Source organism: Microcaecilia unicolor, unplaced genomic scaffold (genome assembly GCF_901765095.1).
Source record: "Microcaecilia unicolor unplaced genomic scaffold, aMicUni1.1, whole genome shotgun sequence".
In the NCBI taxonomy this organism is placed as follows: domain Eukaryota; kingdom Metazoa; phylum Chordata; class Amphibia; order Gymnophiona; family Siphonopidae; genus Microcaecilia; species Microcaecilia unicolor.
Window position 1 is genome coordinate 110,970 of NW_021963196.1, and position 27,647 is coordinate 138,616.

Genomic DNA, 27,647 nt, shown 5'->3' on the forward strand with positions numbered 1-27,647 from the left:
GAACTTGCCTTGCCACTGACCGGAGAGTTGCGTGGAAATAAGAACTCCTGACGCCGTAAGGGCTGAGTTGCAGACGCTGACCTGAGCTGACTTGGTTGACTTGAGACTTTAAGTTTAAATAAAGAGTTGGCAGAAGAGCAAACTTGAGCACGGTGATGTGGAGTCAGACACAAGTAAATTGATGCCCAGTTGATGGTCTGCTTAGAGGAAGCTGAAGAGATGTCACTGCAACCATACAACTATGTTGACTGTCATTCTGGTTTGAAATTTTGTCTATAGGAATGTACATGAATGAAGCAGTGAGCAAATGATAGTGTGCATGGCAGAAGCACGAGTGAAAGATAGAACGTGCAGGGGGAGAGGTAAGCTTGACAAGGGAAAGGGGACTACAAAGACATAAATTTGGCGTAAAGAATGTAAATGCACCGTGGGATAGACAGGTGAATGGGTTGGGTAGATGGAACTTTAATCCAAGAGCTTAACGTTAAAAAGAGGAGTGTGGTAGCCTTATTCGATAGTCAGGAGTTAGGCTCTTGGATGCACCACTGTTTGAATGTAAAGTTGGAACTCTAATATGTGCTATGACTAAGAAATGGGTGACTGAGGAAGTGACCGGAATAGGCAATAGAACAAGTAAAGTGGAGTGGGGGTGGGCTGGTAATCAAAATAGGGCAGGAGTTAAAAAGAACCTGTACAAGATAGCGGGGATGTGGGAGGAGAGGCGTCAATTGTGACTTGTTCCTGGTGGTAGGGACACAAATAGGGGGATGATAAGAGGGACTAGGGGAGGGGAGGTAGAAGGTTGGGGAGGGTGGGCAGGGGGGACAGGGGAGGGACGAAAAGGAGGATATTGGATGGTACAATACAAATATCTAAAGATGCTTGTTGGGAGGGAGGGGGGAAGGAATTTTTCCGCTCATGTCAATGCTGGTAAGAATATACAGTGCTACAGGAGTCTGTAACTTTCCAGGTATTGGACCCCTGAATCCAAACTCCTGCATAGTAAAGTAAATTCTGACCTTTAAATTCCAAACTTCTCAACTTTCTGGCTATAGGTGAGATACCTGATATTCTCTTTAATTTAATGCTTATTGCTTAATTAATTAATTTGCCCTGTGAAACCTTTTCTTTCTTTCTTTCTTTTCCTGCCAAGCTCTGATTGATAGAGAGAGAGGAGAGGCTGTTTAAACAGCATTGCATTCAATTGAGACTCAAAAGTTACATTTTACACTGCTGAAACTGCTATAATTATTGGGAATATTTAGATTTATATCACCAAGAGGAAAGTTATATTCTAAGACAATTTTAAAAGTTAAATCAATTGAAAATTCTTTGATCAGACTGTACCATTCTGGTCCCCATCTAGTAAATTGCCTTGATAACAACAGTAGTTAGCTGACACTTTGGGACTTATAATCCCACCCACCCTCCCCACATGCCACTCACCCCAGGGTTTTCCACTCATATATAGACAAACCAAACCTCATAACCTTTACTCCTCAATCATACACAGGCAGTCTTGCAGACTGTTAACCCAACATAGTACACCTGTTCATACCCATTTCAACCAATCAGGATGACTTTTGTTCTCTGCAATAATTGTGGTGCTTTACTTTCAAGGCCAATCATCTGGAGACTTAAAGCTTGTCCTATCTGTCTTCAGCTATCTAGTTTACAACAAGAGCTCAGTAAAGTAATGCAAGAATTGTATGCAATTAAAGCAGCTTCTAGAACTACACAGAAAAATAACTTCTCACCACTGCCTCAAAGAATAAAACCACATAAGAACAGATGGTTCACAGTAGGCTCAGGCAGACTTCGTCATGTGACACAGAAGCATCCACCCGCACAAGTGTTGCCACTAAAGAATTCTTTTGCTCCATTACAATACTTTGATGCTACTGAAAATAGAACTGAGGCAGAGGAAAAAGCAATAAAGTTGGAACAAAAAGACACGAAGGTACCCAAAGTAAAAACACACCCCCAAATCACTAATGTTGGAACACATACCAGGAAATATAGATGGAAAGCGATGGCCACAAATGCTCAAAGTCTAAGCAATAAAGTTCACGACCTTCAATACCTGATGTTGGAAGCAGACTTAGATGTTGTTGCAATCACAGAGACGTGGCTCAACGGTTCCCACGAATGGGATGCAAGCATACCAGGCTATAATCTATTTAGGAAGGATAGAGAGGGTCTTAAAGGTGGAGGAGTAGCTCTGTATGTGAGGAATGATATCACGGCGACTGAAATGACAGGGACCTGGGGAAAGGAAGAAGCGATATGGATCACCTTAAAAAGAGATGATAGAACCTCTGTCCACGTGGGTGTTGTCTACAGACCCCCGACACAATTAGAAGAACTAGATAAAGATCTGATCGCAGATATTCAAAAATTAGGAAAGAAAAAAGAGGTTCTGTTGATGGGAGATTTCAATCTGCCGGATGTAGATTGGAAGGTTCCATCTGCCAAATCGGAAAGAAGTAGAGAGATCGTGGATGCTTTCCAAAGTGCTCTGCTCAGACAAATAGTGACAGAACCCACGAGGGAGGGAGCGACGCTTGATCTGGTGCTCACAAATGGGGATAGTGTGTCAAATGTCCGAGTGGGTGCACACCTGGGAAGCAGTGACCATCAAACTGTTTGGTTTGATATGACGGCTGAAGTGAAGGGCAGCCACTCTAAACTCAAAGTCCTGGATTTCAAGCGTGCTGACTTTAGTAAAATGGGGGAATACCTGAGGAAGGAGCTGATGGGCTGGGAGGACGTACGAGAAGTGAAAGGACAGTGGTCCAGGCTGAAAGAAGTAATAAATAGGGCCACAGACCTTTATGTAGGGAGAGTAAATAAACGCAAGAGAAAAAGGAAACCGATATGGTTCTCCAAGCAAGTGGCTGACAAAATAAAGGCTAAAGAATTAGCGTTCCAGAAATATAGAAAATCTCAAGAACAAGAACACGGGGAGGAATACCGGATGAAACTGAAAAAAGCCAAGAGAGAGGTACGTCTGGCGAAGGCGCAAGCGGAAGAACAAATGGCTAGAAATGTAAGGAGGGGCGACAAAAATTTCTTCAGGTATATTAGTGAAAGGAGAATGACTAAAAAGGGAATTGTGAGACTAAAAGATACTGTGAACCGCTATGTAGATAATGATGAAGAAAAAGCCAATTTGCTAAATAGATACTTTTGTTCTGTTTTCACTGAAGAAAATCCTGAGGAAGGACCGCGAGGGACTGGCAAAAGTACACCAGAGAATGGAATGGATATAGCACCGTTCACGGAAGAGAGTGTGTATCAACAACTTGGAAAGCTAAAGGCGGACAAAGCCATGGGACCGGACGGGATCCACCCCAGAATATTGAGGGAGCTCAGAGAGGTTCTGGCGGGTCCTCTTAAAGATTTATTTAATAAATCCTTGGAGACGGGAGAGGTTCCGAGGGATTGGAAAACGGCGGATGTGGTCCCTCTTCACAAAAGTGGTGATAGGGAAGAAGCTGGAAACTACAGGCCAGTAAGCCTCACTTCGGTTATTGGAAAAGTAATGGAAGCCATGCTGAAGGAAAGGATAGTGAATTTCCTGGAAGCCAATAAGTTGCAAGATCCGAGACAACATGGTTTTACCAAAGGGAAATCGTGCCAAACGAATCTCATTGAATTCTTTGATTGGGTAACTGGAGAATTGAATCATCGACGTGCTATAGACGTAATCTACTTAGATTTTAGCAAAGCTTTTGACACGGTACCCCAATAAACTCGATGGGCTGAAGATAGGTTCCGAAGTGGTGAACAGGATTAGGAACTGGTTGATGGACAGACGCCAGAGGGTGGTGGTAAATGGAGTTCGCTCGGAGGAGGGAAAGGTGAGTAGTGGAATGCCTCAGGGATCGGTGCTGGGGCCGATTCTGTTCAATATATTTGTGAGTGACATTGCCGAAGGGTTAGAAGGTAAAGTTTGCCTATTTGCGGATGATACTAAGATTTGCAACAGAGTGGACACCCAGGAGGGAGTGGAAAGCATGAAAAAGGATCTGAGGAAGCTAGAAGAATGGTCTAAGGTTTGGCAATTAAAATTCAATGCGAAGAAATGCAAAGTGATGCATTTAGGGAGTAGAAACCCACGAGAGATTTATGTGTTAGGCGGTGAGAGTCTGATAGGTACTGAGGGGGAGAGGGATCTTGGGGTGATAGTATCCGAGGATCTGAAGGCGACAAAACAGTGTGACAAGGCGGTGGCCATAGCGAGAAGGTTGCTAGGCTGTATAGAGAGAGGTGTGATCAGCAGAACAAAGGAAGTGTTGATGCCCCTGTACAAGTCGTTGGTGAGGTCCCACCTGGAGTATTGTGTTCAGTTTTGGAGGCCGTACCTTGCGAAGGATGTTAAAAAAATGGAAACGGTGCAGAGAAAAGATACGAGAATGGTATGGGATTTGCGTTCCAAGACATATGAAGAGAGACTTGCTGACCTGAACATGGATACCCTGGAGGAAAGGAGGAACAGGGGTGATATGATACAGACGTTCAAATATTTGAAAGGTATTAATCCACAAACAAATCTTTTCCGGAGATGGGAAGGCGGTAGAACGAGAGGACATGAAATGAGATTGAAGGGGGGCAGACTCAGGAAAGATGTCAGGAAGTATTTTTTCACAGAGAGGGTGGTGGACACTTGGAATGCCCTCCCGCGGGAGGTGGTGGAGATGAAAACGGTAACGGAATTCAAACATGCGTGAGATATGCATAAAGGAATCCTGTGCAGTAGGATTGGATCCTCAGCAGCTTAGCCAAAATTGGGTGGTGGAGCAGGTGGGGGAAGAGGGGTTGGTGGTTGGGAGGTGAGGATAGTGGAGGGCAGACTTATACGGTCTGTGCCAGAGCCGGTCATGGGAGGCGGGACTGGTGGTTGGGAGGCGGGAAATACTGCTGGGCAGACTTGTACGGTCTATGCCCTGAAAAAGGCAGGTACAAATCAAGGTAAGGATACACATATGAGTTTATCTTGTTGGGCAAACTGGATGGACTGTGCAGGTCTTTTTCTGCCGTCATCTACTATGTTACTATGTTAAGAGGGGGAGGCCATGGGCTGGGGTGGCACCCCCTTGAGAACAAAAGAATAGAACAGAAGATTATAGTACATAAGTACATAAGTAGTGCCATACTGGGAAAGACCAAAGGTCCATCTAGCCCAGCATCCTGTCACCGACAGTGGCCAATCCAGGTCAAGGGCACCTGGCACGCTCCCCAAACGTAAAAACATTCCAGACAAGTTATACCTAAAAATGCGGAATTTTTCCAAGTCCATTTAATAGCGGTCTATGGACTTGTCCTTTAGGAATCTATCTAACCCCTTTTTAAACTCCGTCAAGCTAACCGCCCGTACCACGTTCTCCGGTAATGAATTCCAGAGTCTAATTACACGTTGGGTGAAGAAAAATTTTCTCCGATTCGTTTTAAATTTACCACACTGTAGCTTCAACTCATGCCCTCTAGTCCTAGTATTTTTGGATAGCGTGAACAGTCGCTTCACATCCACCCGATCCATTCCACTCATTATTTTATACACTTCTATCATATCTCCCCTCAGCCGTCTCTTCTCCAAGCTGAAAAGCCCTAGCCTTCTCAGCCTCTCTTCATAGGAAAGTCGTCCCATCCCCACTATCATTTTCGTCGCCCTTCGCTGTACCTTTTCCAATTCTACTATATCTTTTTTGAGATACGGAGACCAGTACTGAACACAATACTCCAGGTGCGGTCGCACCATGGAGCGATACAACGGCATTATAACATCCGCACACCTGGACTCCATACCCTTCCTAATAACACCCAACATTCTATTCGCTTTCCTAGCCGCAGCAGCACACTGAGCAGAAGGTTTCAGCGTATCATCGACGACGACACCCAGATCCCTTTCTTGATCCGTAACTCCTAACGCGGAACCTTGCAAGACGTAGCTATAATTCGGGTTCCTCTTACCCACATGCATCACTTTGCACTTGTCAACATTGAACTTCATCTGCCACTTGCACGCCCATTCTCCCAGTCTCGCAAGGTCCTCCTGTAATCGTTCACATTCCTCCTGCGACTTGACGACCCTGAATAATTTTGTGTCATCGGCGAATTTAATTACCTCACTAGTTATTCCCATCTCTAGGTCATTTATAAATACATTAAAAAGCAACGGACCCAGCACAGACCCCTGCGGGACCCCACTAACTACCCTCCTCCACTGAGAATACTGGCCACGCAATCCTACTCTCTGCTTCCTATCTTTCAACCAGTTCTTAATCCATAATAATACCCTACCTCCGATTCCATGACTCTGCAATTTCTTCAGGAGTCTTTCGTGCGGCACTTTGTCAAACGCCTTCTGAAAATCCAGATATACAATATCAACCGGCTCCCCATTGTCCACATGTTTGCTTACCCCCTCAAAAAAATGCATTAGATTGGTGAGGCAAGACTTCCCTTCACTAAATCCGTGCTGACTTTGTCTCATCAGTCCATGTTTTTGTATATGCTCTGCAATTTTATTCTTAATAATAGCCTCCACCATCTTGCCCGGCACCGACGTCAGACTCACCGGTCTATAATTTCCCGGATCTCCTCTGGAACCTTTCTTAAAAATCGGAGTAACATTGGCTACCCTCCAGTCTTCCGGTATTACACTCGATTTTAGGGACAGATACCAAAACTCATCTTGCTATGCTTAAAATGATAACTTGGAATGTGGGAGGGATAGGCTCTCCTGTGAAGAGGTCTAAAATCTTACGGTATCTGCAGAGGATCCGGGCAGACGTGGCACTCCTACAGGAGACACATCTGAACTCGATTGAGCACGCTAAGCTTCAAAAATGGTGGGTGTGGGACTGCATTGAATCGCCTGCAAAGGGGAGGAACGGTGGAGTGGTGATTTTGATCCGGAAGGGGGTGGCTGGGCACATTAGCCACATTATCAAAGACCCGGAGGGACGATACATCTTCTGTAAGGTAGTAGTGGCCAGGAGACAAATCTTAGTGGGAAGTATCTAAGCATCGAACCAACTGGATAAACAGTTTTACCAACAACTGCTAGCACATCTAATGAAGGCAGAATCGGTCCCGATGATACTGGGGGGAGATTTTAATATGGTATGGGACCCCCAGGTCGATAAATCACATGCTACTCCCACACCGCCTCGCTGGATGTCGAAGGGCCTCCCAAACCTTTGCTATCTTCTGGACCTCTTGGACGTTTGGAGGGTCCTTCACCCACAGGACAGAGACTACACACATATGTCTAGGGCTCATAACACACAATCTAGGATTGACTATCTGCTGGTGTCCCGCTTCCTAATGGGGGAAATGCAAGACACTCAGATAGGCCCATATGCAATCTCGGACCATGCAGAGGTTTGGGTGACATGGAACCCGGGGGGGGGGGGGAGTGGGCAGTGGACATTCCCTACCTACTTGGCTAATCACACTGGATTTCGGGAACACTTGCTGAAAAGTTGGGGGGAATGTAAACGCTTTAATGAGCACACCACATCGGACCCCACTGTGTTTTGGGAAGCAGCAAAAGCAATGTTGAGGGGAGAGGTCATTAGTTATGTGAGTCAATTCAAAAAGACTAGAGACAGCGAAATACTGAGATTAGAGAAACAAGTTAGGATATTGAGGAAGGCACATGGGGAGAGGCCTACTGCACAACTGAAAACAGATCTGGTATCAGTCCAAGTGGCCTTAAACGCTCTCATACATGAGAGGGAGAAGAAATCACAGGATTATTACGGGTTTCAACTGTATAGGCATGGCAGTAAGGGAGGGAAAATGTTAGCCAGACTGATAGCTCCGTAAGCAAGCCTCTAGAATTGTTATATCATTAAAAGATGAGACTGGTAAATTATGCCACACAGATAAGGAGATTCGAGACATATTTAAAACATTCTACCAGAGGTTGTACAAGGCAGAGGAAGACCCAGGCATCCCGAGTAGTGTGTACCTGGAGGGAGTGGGACATCCAGTCCTTTCAGATAAGGATTGGAAATATCTAAATTCCCCTATCACAGTAGACGAAGTTCATTGGGCAGTTGAAAATAGCCAACTGGGGAAAGCACCAGGACCAGATGGTATGAGAGTGGAATTTTACAAGCTGATGGGCGCAGAGATCGAAGCAGTACTGGTAGAAGTTTTCACTGGATGGGTGGAAAAAGGTCTGCTGCCTAGCTAGTTAAATAAGGCCCAGATCATTTTAATTCCCAAGCCCAAAAGGGATGCAACCTTACCAGAATCATATCGCCCGATATCGTTGTTGAATTGTGAAGTGAAACTATTTGCTAAAATACTGGCTAAACGCTTGGGGAAGATACTACCAAAGTTAGTCCAAGAGGGACAAGTGGGGTTTGTTAAAGGCAGACCAATTTCAAAGAACTTAAGAAAAATCCTGGCAGCACTAGAGAAAATAGGAACGGAATTGGAGCCTGCACTCATGGTCAGCTTTGACGCAGAGAAGGCTTTCGATCGAGTGCACTGGGACTATCTGTTTGAGACACTGAAAGCCTACGGCTTTACAGGGTGGTTTGTAAGAGCGATTAAAACACTATATGCTAATCTGAAAGCAAGAATAGTAGTTAATGACAGTAGCTCAGAGGAGTTTGCAATAAGTAGGGGAACTAGGCAGGGGTGCCCACTCTCACCTTTATTATTTGCACTCTATTTGGACCCTCTGATTAGAGACATATGCTCAATGCCTGCAGTGAGGGGGGTACAGTTCAATAACCAAGAATTTAAGCTGGCAGCCTTTGCAGATGACCTTCTGGTTATGATTATGAACCTGGTAGTGTCCTTGCACGCCTTGCTGAAAATATTTCAAGAATTTGGAACCTACTCAGGGTTCAAATTAAACTTGGAAAAGTCTGAGGCTTTGGCCAGTAATGTCAATATAAACGAGGCATGGCAGGGGAGGTTCCCACTGAGATGGGCGATGGGCAAATTTCATTACCTTGGAATTCAGTTAACTCCCAGGACTGCAGATCTTTATTCTACTAACATACAATTATTGTTGGCCCAGACTAGGCAACAATTAGAGAGCTGGAATTTGCTGCAGTTGCCTTTAATAGGAAGAACAAGTTTAATCCGTATGGTGATCTTCCCCCGTTGGCTCTATGTCATACAGACTATTCCAGTATGTTTGCTACGCTAAGATCTTAATGCCTTTTATAAGTTAGTGGTGAAGTTCTGCTGGGCAAACAAAAAAGTGAAGATGAAATACCAGTGGATGCTGGGAGGTTGGGAGCATGGAGGACTGGGATTGCCGGACCTGCAGCGGTACAATATGGCTTGCTTGTTAAGGCACATTAGGGATTGGATTTTTGATACAAGCTACTATACACCACTTGACATAGAGAAGGCACTTTTTGAGCCTTTACGACCACAGACTTTACTGCAGCTAGAGAGCGTGCAGATCCCCGGGAAACATAGGCAAAATCTGTTGCTGCTTTCCCTGAGGAAGGCATGGCGATTTCTGTTGACTAGACTAGGTATAGGTAGGGGAGTAACAGAACTTATAACCATTAGGGGGAACCCTATGTTTGAGGCCGGGTTAGAAAACCCTATCTTCAGACGCTGGGAAGAGCGTGGAGTGAACTGCTTAGGAGACACTCTATGTGAGAATGGAAACCTTAAGACCCTGGAACAGATACTAGGGGCTGATACCATACAATGGGGAGACACATACGCATTTTGGCAGTTCAAACATTTTATTCAATCCCTGAATCGGGACCGCATTACTCAGCAGCTGGGTACTTCTTTGAGGAGATCTCAGAGACACAGCCATCTATCTCTGGTCTGCACAAGGCATTGTGGGCGAAAACAGATCACAAAAATTTTACACAGTTGAAGGAACATTGGGAAAAAGATTTAGGTATTAGCCTGGCAACATGGGATATTAACGGGCAACTGAAGGGGATATCAAAGACGATCAGCGGAACTCAGTACAGGGAGTGTGCCTTTCGCTTCATACATCGTGCTTACATGACCCAGGCTCAATTAGCAAAGTTTGGGGGGACACAGACCTCGGTATGTAGGCGATGTGGGAGAGCAGATAATTCCTTCTATCATGGTTTTTGGGGTTGTTGGAAAATTAAAGCATTCTGGGGGAAAGTAACTACTTACCTGTCAAAAATACTAGACCGTCAGATAGTGGGTACACCGAAGCAGTTGTTGCTGAATCTCCCGGGAGCGGATGGAGGGGTTGGGGGTTCCCTGCTACTTCGTAAATTTACTTTGTTAGGAAAAAAATGTAATTTGCAATATTGGACGACGGACACTGGGCCAGAATATTGGCACTGGAGGAATCTAATTCACCAGCTGATGATGTGGGAGGTGAAAGAAGCACAACGTGGGCCCAAGAGGAGAATTGCATTCTTAAAACTCTGGGGCACATATATAGACTCCCTGACCCCATAGGGGGAGAAGTTTAGTTCTGAACGCGCTGTAATGGTTGAACAAAGAACCTATAAATACCAGACATGAGTGGAGGAAGGGGGGGGGGACGGGGGGTTTAAAGGTTAGAATAGGAATTATCGAGGAGGGAGAACTATTGAGGCAAGACTGTTGTCTGTGTGGGAAGGTAATGAATAATAATCAGTTCCATAAGTGTTGTTTCAACTGTCGGGTTGTTGGGTACCGTTGGGGGAGGACCTAAGAGTCCAGACCTTTTCCCTTTTTTTCGCTAAGGCATTCGACAGGTTGATATCCTAGTTTTGGGATTCTTACTAATTTTCTCCAGCACACATCAATAAATGTATGACTTATTGACTTTGACTTCATACAGGAGAGGTGAGTTTAGATGAATGAGAAAAAGAGAATAACTTGTCCAAGATTATGGATGGAATGTCATATTGCATGGTCAATACAATTGTTCAAACATATAATATACACCATGTACCACCAATATTAACAGCTAAAACATTTAATGAAAATGCAGGGATGGGAGGGAGGTGGAGAATTAAGGTAAGAAAGGAATTTGTTGAAAATAATTGAGCTACACACGTCTCGGTTTGAATTACTGTTTTGTTTATTCACTTGTTCAATAAAAATGTTTCAAACTGAAATTCCATGTGTAAAGGAGAAAAAGATAGTGATAGGAGTGTACTTCCGTCCACCTGGCCAAGATGAACACAAGGATGTAGAAATGTTATCGGAAATTTAGGGAGACTAACAAACTGAGCAACACGATAATAACGGGTGATTTCAATTAACCCGAGATTGACTGGGTAATTGTAACATCGGGGCACGCTAGGGAGGTAAAATTCCTTGACAAAATCAAGAATTGCTTTATGGAGCAGCTGGTGCAGGAGGTAATAGTGCTGGGGTCGCTTGATAGAACAAATATTGCCCTCGATATGAGGTGGTGACAGAGGCAAATCTTTAAAACGTAGTGAGAAGAGTTGGATACACAGACTCGGATCTCTGGAATCTAGGGGTCTTAATGTAGCAGTGGAATGGGCTGTTTTTCTTTAATAATTTGCTGTTAATTTTTTTCTTTTTCTTTCTTTTCTTCTCTTTGAAGTGCTAGTCAGTTGCGATATTTGGATGTTAGGTAGTTTTATTGTAGTCGTCAGTATGAGCAGCTTAGATTGGACTGGCCAGAAGCAGGACGTCATGCTGTTACTGATTGGTAATAGAGCATATATACACAGCATCATTGCTGACGTTTTGCAGTTAGCCTGGAAAGAAAATGGCTGACATCAGTTAAAGGTTTGTGCGAAGAGAGCCATGTTGGATACCAAACAGTGGACAAGTAAAAGAGTGTACTTGTTTTGTGGTTTGTTTTTGATTTGCAGCACTATATCCCTGATGAAGACTGAGGATGAAACGGGTCTTATTGGTACAGATCAGTGCGCTGCATGTCATATGAGATTTTATATAGAAAAGAAACATACAAATATTTTTTGGTTGAATAAGTGGTGTATAACTGATGTACTGATGTAAGAGTTTTTGCCAATGATAGACTGAGGTCTAGTGTGGACGGCCTCGAGAGAGCTTTAACTGAGCACTAAAGGAGCGTTCCACAGACTGGTCCACTAGGGTGCTGTATTACCACGGACCTCTGAGGCTTTTCCCTTTCTCTTCACACAAGTTGTTTGAGAATTCAGTTTGGTATCAGCTATATTATCCAGTTACTACTACTACTTATCATTTCTATAGCGCTACAAGACATACGCAGCGCTGTACATTTGAAAATGAAGAGACAGTCCCTTCTCGACAGAGCTTACAATCTAACTAGGCCAGACAAACAGGACAAATAAGAGATAAGGGAATTACTAAGGTGGGGATTATAAAATAAGGGTACTGAACAAGTGAGTAAGGGTTAGAAGTTAAAAGCAGCATCAAAAAGGTGGGCTTTTAGCCTAGAAAAATTCAGAAATGGAAAACAATAATATCAACCTCTCACAATATGCTGATATATCAACCTACGCGTTTATTGTACCTTCTGTATTATATACTAGACTTCTACAAATCTAAATTTTGTAACCGCCTTTTTAGCAATATGTAAGCCACATTGAACCTGCCATATGGTGGGAAAATGTGGGATACAAACGTAATAAATAAATAAATAAATAGATTTGAAGACGGCCAGAGATGGAGCTTGATGTGCCAGCTCAGGGAATCTATTCCAGGCATATGGTGCAGCAAGATAAAAGGAACGGAGTCTGGAGTTAGTGGTGGAGAAGAAGGGTGCAGATAAGAAAGATTTACCCAGTGAACGGAGTTCCCGGAGAGGAGTGTAGGGAGAGATGAGAGTGGAGAGGTACTGAGGAGCTGCAGAGTGAAGGCACTTGTAAGGCAATAAGAGGAGTTTGAACTGTATGCGAAAACAGATAGGGAGCCAATGAAGTGATTTGAGGAAAGGGCTAATATGAGCATAGCGACACTGGCGGTATATAAGTCATGTAGCAGAATTTTGAACAGATTGAAGAGGAGAGAGATGGCTAAATGGGAGACCGGTAAGAATCCAACTTACGGTTGGATATTTATTCTTGTACAATCTTTCACTTTCCTGTCCTTGTGGTCTGTAGCTTTTGATGTGGGCTGGTTCTGCTTGTTTTGCCCCTCTATTAATCTGGACTATACACTCACCCTAAACAAGTCTCAGCATGACAGCGTATTTAGCACATTTAAAAGAAATTGGAGGAAATTACTGTTCACTCGAAGCATAATTCAGCTTTGGAATTTGCCACCAGAGAATCCGATAAAATCAGTTAGCAGAGTTGGAGACACAGGAGCCAGCTCTGTGAGTGCCAGTGGGTGCTGAGCACTGCAAATATTGAGCAAGCTCCTTCACTGCGTTGTATTGTATCTGGCATCCCCAGTCATTTTGAAATGTTGGCAGCTATGCCTGGAGAAAATGTCCAAGGGTCATTCTTAATCAGACAGACCTGAGGAAAGCCACTGCATATCCCTGCCTGTAAACAGCACAGAATCTACCTATCTTTTGGGATCCTGCCAGGTACTTGTGACCTGGATTGGCCCCTGTTGGAAACAAGATACTGAGCTTGATGGACCTTTCAACCATAAGAGCCAACTTTTCAAAATTGTTGGGGGTGCTTAGTCCAATGGAAATAACCCCTCACTGGACACATACAAGGAATTTTCTCAATATTGGGAGTGCTCAAGCACCCACAGAACCCACAGAGTCGGCTCCTAATTCAACTGCTCCAGTTTGGTGGTTCTTAGGATTTTCTTTACACCATTTTTGTAATTCTTAGTTCAGGCCCTCTGTATGTTGTAATACCTCCCCTTTCTCTGTAGAATACCGATTATTACTCAGCTGTACAGTGTAATATCTGCTATTAGTACTAACCTGTGCATGAATGAGATACTTCTTTCCCTCCTGATTCCTTTGGATCCCAGCCATGTGGCTCTTCCTCTTGTTTAATCCACATTAATACTTCAGGATTGATGCTTTCATGGTCTGTGCCTAGGAATTACAAAGAAAATTGGAGTTTATTTTTCTGACATTCACAGAACAATACACAGCAGTAATTCTCAGGGTGCAGCATATACTGGAGGGAATTGAGGTTCTACTACAGTCATTTACCATAAAGAAGAGGTGGGATACAAATGCAACAAATAAATAAATATGGGGGTCGTTGTTACAAATGACCTTGAAGTGATCTAACCTTATAAAGGTGGGAGAGCAAATTTTGAAAGAGATATATAAATAACCAGCACAAAGAATAAGATGGTAGGAGTGGCCTAGTGGTTAGAGCACTGGTCTTGCAATCCAGAGGTGGCCGGTTCAACTCCCACTGCTGCTCCTTGTGATCTTCGGCAAGTCATTTAACCCTCCATTGCCTCAGGTACAAACTTAGATTGTGAGTCCTCCTAGGACAGAGAAATATCCAGAGTACCTGAATGTAACTCACCTTGAGCTACTACTGAAAAAGGTGTAAGCAAAATCTAAATAAATAAAATTAATTTCCCTACAAAGCATTGAGACCTCATCAGGAGTATTGAAATGTCAAGTAGTAGTATTGTGTTCCATCCAAACTACCCCTTCCAGCCTGGGGTGGCCAGTGGTGCTTAGGTGGTCAATATTCCATCCTCATTCTTCTTGATCTTTCCGCTGCTTTTGACACTGTCGATCACAGCATACTTCTCGATACCCTGTCCTCACTTGGATTCCAGGGCTCTGTCCTTTCCTGGTTCTCTTCCTACCTCTCCCTCCGCACCTTTAATGTTCACTCTGGTGGATCCTCTTCTACTTCTATCCCTCTGCCTGTCGGCGTACCTCAGGGTTCTGTTCTTGGTCCCCTCCTCTTTTCTATCTACGCTTCTTCCCTTGGTTCATTAATCTCATCCCATGGCTTTTCCTACCATCTCTATGCTGATGACTCCCAAATCTACCTTTGTACCCCTGATATCTCACCTTGCATCCAAACCAAAGTTTCAGCGTGCTTGTCTGACATTGCTGTCTGGATGTCTCAACGCCACCTGAAATTAAATATGACCAAAACCGAGCTTCTCATTTTCCCCCCCAAACCCACCTCCCCGCTCCCCCCGTTTTCTATTTCTGTTGATGGCTCTCTCATTCTCCCTGTCTCCTCAGCTCGAAACCTTGGGGTCATCTTTGACTCTTCTCTCTCCTTCTCTGCTCATATCCAGCAGATTGCCAAGGCCTGTCGTTTCTTTCTTTACAACATCCGTAAAATCCGCTCCTTTCTTTCCGAGCACTCTACCAAAACCCTCATCCACACCCTTGTCACCTCTCGTTTAGACTACTGCAATCTGCTTCTTGCTGGCCTCCCACTTAGTCACCTCTCCCCTCTCCAGTCGGTTCAAAACTCTGCTGCCCGTCTCATCTTCCGCCAGGGTCGCTTTACTCATACTACCCCTCTCTTCAAGACCCTTCACTGGCTCCCTATCCGTTTTTGCATCCTGTTCAAACTTCTTCTACTAACCTACAAATGTACTCACTCTGCTGCTCCCCAGTATCTCTCCACACTCGTCCTTCCCTACACCCCTTCCCGTGCACTCCGCTCCATGGATAAATCCTTCTTATCTGCTCCCTTCTCCACTACTGCCAACTCCAGACTTCACGCCTTCTGTCTCGCTGCACCCTACGCCTGGAATAAACTTCCTGAGCCCCTACGTCTTGCCCCATCCTTGGCCACCTTTAAATCTAGACTGAAAGCCCACCTCTTTAACATTGCTTTTGACTCGTAACCACTTGTAACCACTCGCCTCCACCTACCCTCCTCTCTTCCTTCCCGTTCACATTAATTGATTTGATTTGCTTACTTTATTTATTTTTTGTCTATTAGATTGTAAGCTGTTTGAGCAGGGACTGTCTTTCTTCTATGTTTGTGCAGCGCTGCGTACGCCTTGTAGCGCTATAGAAATGCTAAATAGTAGTAGTAGTAGTAGGTGGGGGTAGTCACCCTCTGCTCCTACTTGGCCTTCAGTTGGGTCTCAAAATGGCGGTCTCACGGTACTACCACTAAGAGGCAAGGCATACTTCCATATAAGGAGATGGTTCTGGTTGTGGTTCTATACTGCTCCTTTGGACAGTTCATTGTGCAAAAGAATTTGCCTCTCTCTCCACATGACACTAAAATGTATAACAATCCAGGACGCAGATTCAGTAACAATTCTGAGGGAAAATGATGAGACAGCAACAAGAATAGTGAGTAGGACAGAAGGACTGGAAAAGAAACTGAACATACTCCAAAAGAGAATGGAGGAGACTGAGTCCCAAATCTAAGCCTTGGAGGAATTACACAGAATCAACCAAAAAGCGATCAAACGAATCAGAAGGGAAGTTTAGGCAGTCAAAGCAAATGACAGAGAGAACAGGGAAAGAAGATCCAGCAGATAAATCATTGGGGTCCTGGAGCTGCTGCATATGAAACTGAAAGAGCACAAAAGGAGCTCCAACCGAGACCCAGAACAATAACTTCAAAGCTACATCAGCAGTTTCAATACAGAAAATGGTCACTGAGCATATCACAAACATCAGCATTGAGAGAGTTAAAAAAGATGAGATCTTAAGCTCTGACTGAAGGTCTTTGCAGGAAATCATATTGTTGCTACTTTACCTATGGAGACTAATTTCAGTTTGTACTTGTCAAGATCTCATCTTGCAGTTATATAGTTGAAAAGAGGATATTTTGTTTTTCCAGCAAAGACTATCATTTTTAAGGAAAATAAGAAATTCTATAGCAGAGGCAGAAAAATATAGCGGAGTGAAGGAGTGGCCTAGTGGTTAGAACACCGAGCCTGTCATCCAGAGGTGGCCAGTTGAAATCCCGCTGCTGCTCCTTGTGATCTTGGGCAAGTCACTTAACCTTCCATTGCCTAAGTACAAACTTAGATTGTGAGCCCTCCGGGGACAGGGAAGTACCTGAATGTAACTCATCTTGAGTTACTACTGAAAAATGTGAGCAACTGAAGAGAAACTGAAAGACTGATCGGCATATGTTTTGCATAGGCTAATGAACTTGATACTATCTTTTCAACCCTGTTAAAGGCCGGAGGAGTCCAGGGGGAGTAGGGTGGGAATTTCCCAGGCTGGAAAGGACCCAGAAGGGGTGGAGAGGAGGATTCTGGGAATTCACCCTGACTCAGGAAGGGAGCCTTGACCTAACAGCCAGGGAGAGCTAGAGTAAGAGCCAGCTCTCTCCTTATTTGGAAGTGAGATGTCTCTTGGGGACATAAACAGATCTTTTGAAAATTACCGTGGACCCAACCTGGCTTGGCCTACATCTTCAGTAGGTGGCAGATCACTTTGGAAGTCTTGACCTTTGCTATCGCGTCTTCTGCTGCATTCTGACAGGCTTCTCACAGCAACACTGGTTTTGTGAGCCCTTGGACCACTGCCAAGGAGCGGCAGTGACAGGCAAAACCACACCCACACCAGTGGCAAGGCAGAGCAGGACTGCTAGACTTCACCTGCGCTTGACCACCGTTCCCCAGGAGTTGAGCCCCTGGGTGCAGGCGGCCGGCAGAACTTACAGGACAGGGCAGGAACTGGATACCAGCAGGGTACCCGCAGGGTCGAGAATACACAAGGGAGGCTAGGCAGAATACAAGACTAGGACCCTCAGACAAATACCACACTAGGCAGACAGGGTTGGAATCAACACAGAGGTGCCCGCAGGCACACAGACAAGACAAGGCTGAGGTGCAAGCAGCTGACCCACACAGCCAGGGAGCCGGACTAGGGCTGCAGCTCCCGTAGCTGAGAAACACAGAGAGTAAGACTATGGCTGAAACTCCAGTAGCTGAGAAACACAGAGAGTAGGGCTATGGCTGAAACTCCAGTAGCTGAGAAACATAGACAGAGAGCAGGACTTGGGCTGGAGCTCCAGTAGCTCAGAAACTCAGACAGAGAGGGAATACACTCAAGCTTGACAAGAGCAGGGTAATGGCTGGAAGCTCCAATGGCTGACAGACAGAGAGCAGAGCAATGGCTTGGAAGCTCCAGTGACTGACAAACACAGACAGAGAGCAGAGCAATGGCTGGAAGCTCCAGTGACTGACAAACACAGACAGAGAGCAGGGCTATGGCTGGAAGCTCCAGTGACTGACAAACACAGACAGAGAGCAGGGCTATGGCTGGAAGCTCCAGTGGCTAACAAACACAGACAGAGAGCAGGGCTATGGCTGGAGCTCCAGTAGATGAGAAATACAGGCAGGAATACAGACCAGAGGCAATACTAGGAGGTAAACAATAGAACCAAACCTAGCTACACACAGACTAACTAGAAACAAGCAAGAAACACAGACTAGAACTGGTCTAGTCAGAAGTGCACAGAGCACCCCAACATACCAGGGACCTTAGACGATGCAAAGGCAAGGCAGAGAGTTTCCAGAAAGCTAATAAGCCCATCAACAGCTGAGGCTCAAGCTGCAGCAATCACAAGGCAGCTACGGGTGCTGTGCAGGCTCAAACAAAACAAGCAAGTCTGGCAGCCCGGAAGATCTGGACCGGACGGAGCTGAAGTCTGGAACGGGTAGGGACAGCAAGACAGTCTGTGGCAGCCACCAGTTCTGGCCACCAGAGGGCGAGAGGAGCACAAACCAACGAAAAAATCACAAACGTGACAGAAAGTAATGCTGCCTGGGTTAAAAGAACCTAAAGACAGAGAAGGTAATGGACAGTGTGAAAGATGCCCCGACCTTTCTTCTTTTGTTCCTGAATCCTTTGTTATTGCTTTGAATTTGTTTAGCAATCATAGATGTTTATCTCTGTTTTCATTTATTTTTTAATCATTTTATATAGTATTATTTGGGTCAGTATTCAAAGCATTTAACCAGCCAGAAACGGCTCCTGGTTGGTTAAATCACCTGTTAGAAGCTTCCTGGCAGGAAACAGGAAGTATCTGCTATTGTGCCAGCAATGATTTTATCTGCTGTGTCCCCTGCCCCAATCACACTGTAATATGCCTTCTTTTACTGTCTATGGAAGTGGATGCAAGCAACTGGGTCCTAGATCTCTCAGGAGCATCAATAAACTTCACTGCTATGCTTCTACCTCCATTTCCATACCTACTCCTTTTAAACATTATGATTGGATCATAATAGTTCTTTTTTTTAATTTTATGACAAATGGCCAAGTGCAGAAAAAAATCAGCAGCAAAACAATACACAATAATATCACAGGGTAATCAGAACCAACAAATCCAAAAGAACCAAAACAAGAATATCCCCTCCAAGCATTCCCAAAGGGGTACAGCACATATGTCTTACAACACGTTTCTGCCTCCTGCCATTGAACTTTTATTGCATTTGAAGCAAAACGAAACAAAACAAGCAACCCACATTCCTCTACACACAAACAGCCTTGTACACATTACAACATACAGACACTTGTCCGCCTTCCGCTCATACCCCCACTCAGTCCGCCAACCCCTCACCCTCCATCCCTGAGTGCCCAAATTGTAATCAACTAGGTACAGAATGTACTGTATATTCATCCAAGAATCTGTGCCAGAAAGCTACTTAACAGTGTTTATCAATATGAGACATATATTGGTATGTTTGAATTCAAAAGAGCTAGTTCTTCCATATTGGCTAATATTGCTGCAACAGCGGTGATTCCTCAGAGACCCAGTAGGACAGGATCAGTTTTTTTACTCAGTAAAATCACATTAAAATGAAGTGTCTGTGGGAAATAGAAAGACCCTGGACTGTCAAAGGATTCTGGGACTCCAAAAGCAAAGAACCATAGTCCTGCTCAAGTTTACGCTGAAGAATGGCGTCCAGTACTGGGAAGGCCTGATGCCAAAGAGGAAGGGAATCACATTCCAAAAATACGTGAACCAGGGCTCCTGAAGCATGTTTACACTTAATACATATCCCATCATCCCACAAGCTACTACTACTACTATTTAACATTTCTAAAGCGCTACCAGGGTTGCGCAGCGCTGTACAATTAACAACGAAGGACAGTCCCTGCTCAAAGGAGCTTACAATCTAAAGGACAAAACATGCAGTCAATCAAGATTGAGGCAGTCTAGATTTCCTGGATAGAGGTACAATGGTTAGGTGCCGAAAGCGACATTGAAGAGGTGGGCTTTGAGCAAGGATTTGAAGATGGGTAGGGAGGGGGCTTGGCGTACGGGCTCAGGGAGTTTATTCCAAGCATAGGGTGAGGCGAGGCAGAATGGGTGGAGTCTGGAGTTAGCGGTGGTGGAGAAGGGTACTGAGAGGAGGGATTTGTCCTGTGAGCGGAGGTTACGGGTAGGAGCGTAAGGGGAGATGAGGGTAGAGAGGTAGTGAGGGGCTGCAGATTGAGTGCATTTGTAGGTTAGTAGGAGAAGCTTGAACTGTATGCGGTACCTGATCGGAAGCCAGTGAAGTGACTTGAGGAGAGGGGTGATATGAGCATATCGGTCTAGGCGGAAGATAAGACGTGCAGCAGAGATCTGAACGGATTGAAGGGGGGATAGATGGTTACGTGGGAGGCCAGTGAGGAGTAGGTTGCAGTAGTCAAGGCGAGAGGTAATGAGAGAGTGGATGAGAGTTCGGGTGGTGTGCTCAGAGAGGAAAGGGCGAATTTTGCTGATGTTATAGAGAAAGAAGCGACAGGTCTTGGCAATCTGCTCGATATGCGCAGAGAAGGAGAGGGAGGAGTCGAAGATGCTCGCCCCCTTTTCCCTAGATAAATATGCTCTATGTAGAATTTTATATTGTATTTCCTGCAAGGGAACAGATTTAGTAAAGTCTTGCAGTATAACAAAAAGCTCCAAAAATTGTTGTTCAGTATACGTTTGTCCGAATTCCCTCTCCCAGCTTATATATCCCATTCAAGGGCAATTTAGCCTTTAAAGTTGTGTACCAAAAGGCAGCCTATTAGAGGAAGCCGGCATCTGGTAGAGCAGATGATCTAGAGGTCCAGATTCCCACCTCGTGTTATACTGTCATGATAATGTCTTCCAGTAATGCCTAACTTGAAGATAGGTGAAAAAATGTTTATGAGGGAGATGACAGTGAGCCTGTAGTTGTGAAAAGGAGGGAAAAGAACCATCTCACAACTCCAGAACACTGGTCACTGACTTGCAACCCTCAGACACCCAATCCCTAAATACAGAATGCCCCCACCCCCACTGGAAAGTTCTCATTTCCCTCCAAAGTAAGAAAAGAAGAAACCTCCGGATTCCTACCCTGTTGTTTCCTCCACCATCGCCCCGCCCGGTGCAACAGATCTAAAAACCTAACCTTTTGCTGCAGTACTGGGTGCCCGCTGTCCTGTAAAAAATTAATAAGCCCAAAGGGCGCACTCCACCCAAGAACCCAACCAGGAGGGAAGACATTCTCCAACCCAGTAATAGCCTCATGCACCCACCTAAACAAGGTTGCCACATTATACAGTCGGATGTCAGGCTCGTTAAGCCCACCCTGGGACTTGTCCAGGGTCAATTTAGCCATTCCAATTCTGGAACACCCTCCATAAATAACCTAGAAATAACAGATCGAAATTTATGTTCAACCCTATGAGTCAGTCAAAGTGGCATGGTCTGCAAAGGGTAGAGAAGTTTGGGTACCATCACCATTTTTACGAACGCCATCCTTCCCATCAGTGAAAGAGGGAGATCATGCCATTTCTGACATAGATTATTAACCCTGTAGTGTCCAATGTTCCCGTAATAAGCCATATGGGAACAGATTGATGGGAACATTGGACAGTAAAGGGTTTTTAATGGTGTCCAAGTAACGTGTGACATTAGCATTATAGAGAACAGCAAACTTCCAAACAGGTCGAAAAAGTGACGGTCAAAGCCAGAAGGATGCTTGGGTGCACAATGAGAGGGATGACCAGCAGGAAAAAAGAGAGGTGATATTGCCATTGTATAAGTCTCTGATGAGGCCTCATTTAGAGTACTGTGTGCAGTTCTGGAGACCGCACCTACGAAAAGATATAAACAGGATGGAGTCGGTCCAGAGGGCGGCTACAAAATTAGTAAGTGGTCTTGAACACAAAAAATAGAGGGACAGGCTTATGAACTTCAACTTGTATATACTGGAAGACATGAGGGAGAGAGGAGACATGATAGAGACCTTTAAATATCTCAAAGGCATTAATGTACAAGAAGTGAGCCTTTTTCAACTGAAGGAGAGCTCTGGAATGAGGAGGCACATGATGAAGTTAAGAGGGAATAGGCTTAGGAGTAATCTAAGAAAGTATTTCACAGAAAGGGTGGTGGAAGTGTGGAATGGCCTCCCAGTGGAGGTTGTGGAGTCAAGGACTGTGTCAGAATTTAAAAAGGCATCTGATAAGCATGTGCAGCGCTGCATACGCCCTTGTAGTGCTATAGAAATGCTAAATAGTAGTAGTAGTAGTAGTACTTAGGAAAAGGAAGAGTTAGGGGTTACAGAGGATGGGCAGACTGGATGGGCCATTTGGCCTTTATGTGCCGTCATGTTTCTATATTTCTAAATAAATTCCAAGTACCTTACAGGTGCCAAGATAGGGGAGATGGCAAGAGCCCATTGCCAAGGGCACTCGGGCCACCTGCAAGCACCAGTAATTCCGATTTAGCGCAGTTGACTTGCAGCCCAAAAGTTGTCCATATTTTTGAACTATAGCTAGGGTGGTATCAAGGTACTTATTTGCTTGCTCTAAATATAATATCATCCGTGAATAAGCTGATTTTACATTCCAGCCCCCCAATCACTACTCCTCGAATAGCGACATCAGAACGAATCTTGATTGCCAAGGATTCTATCGCTAAAAGGAACAGAAAAGGGGACAGTGGGCATCCCTGGCGAGTTCCCCGATGTCAGGCAAAATTGGAGGAAAGGCTCCCATTCACCGTCAATTGAGCAAGCGGATTACATAAGAACGTAAGAGTAGCCATACTGGGTAATGGTCCATCTAGCCCAGTATCCTGTTTCCAAACAGGTGGCCAAGCCAGGTCACAAGTACCTGGAAGAAACCCAAATCATGGCAACATTCCATACTACCAATCCCAAGGCAAGCAGTTGCTTCCCATGTCTGTCTCAACAGCAGACTATGGACTTTTCCTCTAAGATTAGAATAGAGGGCCTGTATCCACCCCACTCAGACCAACTGACTCAAAGCCCCAAATAATCCCACAATATGCTATCGAAAGCCTTCATATCAAGACCCATGACAGCAGCTGTTGCCCCCCCTCCCCCCATTCCCCTGTGATCACGGAGTGCAGCCAAGACTTTCATTAAACTCATAGACGCATAACTTCCTGGCACAAAACCCACTTGTTGAGGATGCACCAGGGAAGGCAAATAAGCATTGAGACGCTGGGCCAATGTGGCAGCCGAGATCTGACATCCTGATTCAGGAAGGATATAGGTCTATGGGGCCCACCTGCTCTGGGTCTTTCCCCAGCTTCGGCAGCAATACAACATTGGCCATATTCTCCTGAACCTGACTATCAAGAGCCAAGGCATTACACATAGATCCTAATGGGCCAGCCACTAGGTCCTGGAGAATATGATGGATCAAGCCCATCAGGTCCAGGTGCCTTGGTAAGCTGCAACTGTTAATAGTCTCCAGGTGCTCCTCCTTATGAATTAGGGAGTTCAAGGCCGGAGTGCTCTTCCCCCAACTACGGCAGTGACAGGCCCTGAAAGAACCGAGGTCATGGCATCCTGATCCAATAGTGTAAGACATTGACCCCAGACTCTATCTCCCACCTTACCCTCCTCTCTATCCACCTGTCTCTACCTACCCATCCCTCCTATTACTATGTTATACTTAATTTCCTACTTTACATAACAAAATTCTGTGTTACCTATTACTACGTAAGCCGCATTGAACCTGCTTTTAGTGGGAAAGTGCGGGATACAAATAAATAAATAATAAATAATAAAAACAGCGAAGATGATTCAAAAAGTGGATGACGTTCCAGGTGAAATCACTGTTTATTGAAGGATGAACAGACGACACAGCTGTTTCGGCCTATGAGGCCTGCATCAGGAGTCTATTTACAAACTTATGTGGTTTTGTAAATAGACTCCTGACGCAGGTCTCATAGGCCAAAACACAGCTGTGTCGAGTCTTGTTCATCCTCAATAACAGCTATTTTTATCTGGAGCGTCGGCCACTTTTTGAGTCATCTTCGCTGTTTTGTCTATGCTATATACTGTTGCGGAGACTTGTTTCTTCTGTTTCACATCGATCCTGATCCAATACTCCTTTCCTTACAAGGTCTTGTAAAACAGGGACACGTTGCTCTACTATCTGATGCTCCCTGAAAGTATGTATGTCCCTTAGAGTCTTTGATAGATGTGACCACTTGCTTCTTTTTGGGGGTCTAACTAGATTAGCCAACAATTTCCCTGAACAGCCCCCCCCCCTCATCTATTAAGCTTTTTAGCGCTAAAATATAGTGTTTGCTCAGCCTTCTGGTGTAGAATGGTAACTATCTGCTTTCTAAGTTTCCCCAATTTTTCCCTGAGAAAAGTTCTGGATATGCCCTTTCCGTAACGAGAGAAGCACCTGGGTCAAAGCAAGCAGGGCTTTATCCCTCTCCCGCCTCTATGCGCAGTATATGCCAATATATGTCCCCGTAGGACTGCTTTGGAGGCATTCCAAAAGACCACCACCCCAACATCTGATCATTACAGTGTAGGTAGTAACCATTTTTCTCAAGAAAACCTTAAAGTCAGGATCATGATACCAATGGGGCACCATTCTCCATGAGTAGGGGCCACTGCAGCATGATCAGAGACCTCCGGAGAAAGAATAGCAACATCCCGAAACTGGGAAAAAAGGTTGTGTGCCAGCAGGAAATAATTCAGCCGAGCATAAACATCATGCATGTGGGGATAAAACGTGAAGTCTGTATCAAAAGGATGAAGGATTCTCCATACATCCAAAGATCTAAGTGGTGGCTCAAAAAATTTACCCCTTACACGGCAGCCAGAGGGCAGGGGAGGGGGAAGGACCTGACCACTGGGTGTAGCACCCCAGGTGGGAAAACGGGGCCCCACTGGACCCACACCCCCAAAACATGATAAGGTACCAGCAATACAGGGCTACTCTTTTTTTTATTATTATTATTATTTATTTATTTTTTTAGTATCAAGCTTCCAAAGGATTAAAAAACAAAGCCCAAAGCACACAAAGCACCCCACGGAGCCTACCAGGACTGGTCAGGCTGCACAGACTGCACTTCTCTACTGGAGACTGAGAAATACTGACTGGTTGGATGTTTTGCACAGGATAGATATTCAGTGTTCAAGTCAGGTGTTCTTAGTCTCCCTCTGCTGGTAGGCATGCTTAACCAAGCATCATGACCGGTCTGGAGGGTTGCTGAGAAAATCAGAATATACTTGAGGTGGATAGATGACTGTCAGCCTGCCTCTGCCTATCGCCCATTCTCTACTGTTTGGGTTCCTTTTTGTCTCTGACTGGACTATGCATTGTGCATTGGCTCTAGAAGCACTGATCCTAAAAAAAAAACAGACACAGTAACTTTGTCTCTCTCTCAGAGCTCCGACTTTGTTCTTTTTTCTTTCTCTCTGGACTGTGCAATTTCTCTTGGCTCTAGAGCCACCAAGCCTGGGAGTTTTTGAAAGCTCAGTTTTCTTTAACACTGAGACAACACAGCGCTGCACGTATCTCCCTTAGATCCATGTTCTCTTTGAATGCTTTCTCTTTGGTTTACCACTTTTTGACTTCAGTCAAGTAGCTTTCTGAAAGTTAGCACATTTCCATCAGATTTCTCTCTGAATCCCGAAATAAAATAGTATTCGATTGCTCATGCAATTAGTATTCTCCTGAGCTGCTGCTGCTGCTATCATCACACACGAAATTAGGCACACCGCCTTGGGTGAATTCTTCAAAAAGTCAACAAACCAATCCTAATACATAAGAAAGAAAGTGAGGCAGGGGTATGCTTATTACCTTAGGGTTACCCATATGGCTCCAGAAAAAGGAGGACGGATTGAGCCAGCCGGGTTTTACTTCCATTGCTTGGAAAGCAATGGAAGTAAAACTCGGCTGGCTCAATCCGTCCTCCTTTTTCTGGAGCCATATGGTAACCCTAATTTACCTGTTTGTCAAAACTTTCAATATGTTTGTAAATTGACTTATACTTCTTCCTTCTCCCCTCCCAAGTGACTTACCTTATCTAGCCCCACAGACCGTGCTGCTGCTGGAACTGAATGGTATGAATGAAGATTCAGCCTCGTTCTATCCCTCCATGGTCATGCTGTTCCTATAAAGGAACATAAATTGAAACTTCCTTCATTTGTCATATTTTGCCATTAGTTTTAAATCAAAGTATATCCCTAGTGCCAGTTTCACAAGTTGATTTAAGAGGCTGATCAGCACGGTGCCATACTTTTGAGTTAAAGATGGTTTCAAAGCGATCTATTGCTGCCAGTTCTGATTAAATAGTAACATAGTAGATGACGGCAGAAAAGACCTGCATGGTCCATCCAGTCTGCCCAAGACAAACTATATGTGTATACCTTACCTTGAATTGAATTTGTACCTGTCCTTTTCAGGGCACAGACCATATAAGTCTGCCCAGCAGTATTTCCCGCCTCCCAACCACCAGTCCCGCTCCCATCACCGGCTCTGGTATAGACCATATAAGTCTGCCCTCCCCTATCCTCGCTTCCCAACCACCACCCCCCTCTTCCCCCCACCTGCTCCGCCACCTTCTCCCTATCCATAACTTCTTTCCTTCCAGATGACATGGTACCGCTAAGTGGGTCCCCCTCCCCCCCCCATCCCTTCAACCCCCCCCCCCCAACCTTAGGGAGTTCTCCCCCCCCCCCCCCCCCCGGGATGATCACGTCAGATCTATTATAGCAACCTGGTAGAAGAGCTCCCTCAACAGCCGCTAGTACTACTGGAACATATAACATGGTAACACTTAAACAACATTTGTCTAAACAAGAATGATATAACCTTGTTTGTTCACACCATCGCCACTTTCTCGTGAGGTTGAAAGTGGTGTAAAGACCTTTACTCCAGCAAGAGTCTTGTGCTCCCCTTCCCCTTCCTTTTAACCCTGTTCAAGAACTGGACAAGGCTTTGTCTCTGATTTGAAAGGAAGAAAACTGGCAAGGCCCACAGGATGTTCTACTGTAAATGTTCCTCAATCCTGGGTCTGACACTGCCATCCTCAAATAGAAAAGCAGGGTTGAGACAGGTCATGATCATACTTGGAAGTTTCTGGACTGAAGGAGATACGGGAAAATGTCTCAAATTACTTTTATGAAATCAGCCCCTCTGTCTGCTAAAAATGCAGAGAATGCAATTCTTACCTAGTGAGATCAAGGTTTCATAATTCTCCTTCATCACCTCCCTGTAAAGCTCCTTCTGGCCTTCATCCAAATACCCCCACTGCTCCTTGGAGAAATAGACAGTGATATCCTCAAACGTCACTGGTACCTGAAACACAAACCAGAAACAAGCTCAGTGACATGTGGAGGAGCTCAGAATGCTTTAGAGTTCAACTTACGTTATTCTCTTAACAATATTTCATGGAAAAATTGACTCCAAGACCCTGGAAACTGAGGGGGTCCTTTTACTAAGCCGCGTAAGCGTCTACGTGCGCCAAAACGGAGTTACCGCCCGGCTACCGTGTGGCTCTTGCAGTAATTTCATTTTTTGGCGTTCATCTGGAAAATATTTTTTATTTTCAGCCGCATGTAGCGAA

At 44.8% G+C, this 27,647-nt stretch overlaps 1 pseudogene; it reads right to left on the minus strand.

Annotated features, from left to right (window-relative positions):
• The window catches only part of LOC115459064, a 53,396-nt pseudogene that overhangs the window by 14,953 nt on the left and 10,796 nt on the right, over positions 1 to 27,647 (minus strand).